The sequence below is a fragment of the Miscanthus floridulus genome, chromosome 1, assembly GCF_019320115.1.
Source record: "Miscanthus floridulus cultivar M001 chromosome 1, ASM1932011v1, whole genome shotgun sequence".
Taxonomy (NCBI): Eukaryota; Viridiplantae; Streptophyta; class Magnoliopsida; order Poales; family Poaceae; genus Miscanthus; species Miscanthus floridulus.
In genome coordinates this window covers 106,744,369-106,746,291 of record NC_089580.1, presented here as the reverse complement: position 1 = coordinate 106,746,291, position 1,923 = coordinate 106,744,369, and the positions used below count along the sequence as shown (strand labels likewise).

The following is a 1,923-nucleotide window of genomic DNA, read 5'->3' as shown; positions in this document are numbered from 1 at the left end:
TTATGAATGCTAGTACTTCATAAGTACCTTTATTGAAAATGTAAACATGCATGCAACTAATAACCTAACATGTAATGCAATGTTGAAAAGGGAAATATGCAAATGCAACCTATACTAAATGCAATGGAAATGCTAGTAAAAGCGTACCTTCTAGTACCCGCTCATGGTTGTTCTTCCTTGCGTGAGGTTCTTCTGCCTTGTACGGGAATTCTCCCTCCTTACTCTCCTTAGAGATGTTCACAGGATTAGGCGACGATGATGTAGATGATGCTTCTTTCTTCTTGTGCCATGTCCCTCTTGGCTTTGGCTTATTCTTGCCAGGCTCTTCCTTCTCCTCAACTGGCTTGGGCTTTCTGGTTCTTCTCTTCTTTGGTTGCTTCTTTTGTTCCTGTTTCTCATAAAAGATAGGTTTTCCAGAGGCAAAACCAAAGGTTTCTTTCCTTCCATCTAAGTGGAATTGAATTCGTCCAGATGCCACATATATATAGGCATTAGCGGTATTGAGGAAAGGACGGCCAAGGATGAGGGGTGCATCCTTGTTAATTCCCGTATTTAATACTACAAAATTAGTGGGAACATAAGCATCTCTAATCCTGACCAAAAGGTCTAGAGCTATTCCTTCTACATAGCACACTGACTGATCAACTAGTTGCAAATAGACAGAAGTTGGAGCTAATTCAGTGTAGAACAAGTTTTCATAAGTTTCCTTAGACATTATGTTTACACTAGATCCAAGATCACAAATTGCATTTTCAAAAGTATGAGGACCAATAGAGCAAGTAATAACAGGACTTCTAGGATGACCTTTCTTAATAGGAACACCCCAACCATCTAAACCAAAATCATACCTTGATGTGACGAGGTTGGCGGTCTCTATGAATTCTTCAAGCTTGCCAGGAATTCTTCTTTTCTCAAAAGATGGGATAGCAGCTGCTAATTGTGCTAATTGGGTTTCCAACATCTTATTAAAGCTAAGTTGATTATTTATTGAGGAAGAAAAATTATCCAATTTAGCATTTATGTTTTCCAACATCTTGTCATTAGCATGGAGTTTCTTATTTATACTATCAGTCATTCTACCTTGACTATAGACAAGAACCTTAAGGAAAGGATAACCATTACCTTGATTACTCGGATGTTACAAATAATTATTGTAATTATTACCTCCTTGGTTGTTGGAGCGTTGATTCCATCCTTGATTTTGAGGACGAAAACCATTGTCATTATTAACAAAGTTGAGGTCTTCATGAGTCTTGGGGCAGAAATTGCCTGAATGTCTGGTCTCTCCACAAACTTCACAAGTCATGTGGGTGTCCATGGCTTGTACAGTTTCTTGGGCACTCATTTTCTCACAATTTTCTAGTCTCTCTGCGAGCAGATCTACCTTGGCTGCAAGCATGTTAGCTTCTTTAAGAGAATGCATACCTTGTTTGTGGGGCTATAGTCATTCATCGCTCCATCCTTAGATGGAAACCATCTTCTCGATCAATGCCTTGTCATCTGTGACATTAAGCGAAAAGAATGCTCCTCCAGCGGTAGCACCTAAATGGCTCCTATCCAATGGAACTAAGCTATGGTAGAAGTTCTAGATCAAAAGCTAGTCTTCCATACCATGGTGTGGGCATGTAGTTACATACTCTTGCATTCATTCCTAGGCTTCTGGAATCAACTCATCAACTTACTGTTGAAAGCTAGAGATTTTGTTGCGAAGAGCATTGGTCTTACCCATCGGGAAGAACTTAACTAGGAAAGCATTGGAACACTTGTCCCATGTATCTACAGCATTGTGGTTTGAGTAGAACCATTGTTTCACTTTTCCCAACAAAAACAAGGGGAAAAGACGAAGACGTATGGCCTCTTGGGTCACTCCCTTAATGGTAAAAGTACTATAGATCTCCAAGAAATGTTGGAGATGTGCATTAG

General features: G+C 39.6%; 1 non-coding gene across 1 annotated transcript; it reads left to right on the top strand.

Moving 5' to 3' along the window:
- The first annotated feature begins 1,607 nt into the window (after nucleotides 1–1,607).
- LOC136511717 (small nucleolar RNA R71) lies at nucleotides 1,608–1,714 on the top strand. Its single transcript, XR_010772811.1, has one exon. It is a non-coding gene; the product is annotated as a small nucleolar RNA R71 (small nucleolar RNA).
- The last annotated feature ends 209 nt before the right edge of the window (nucleotides 1,715–1,923 follow it).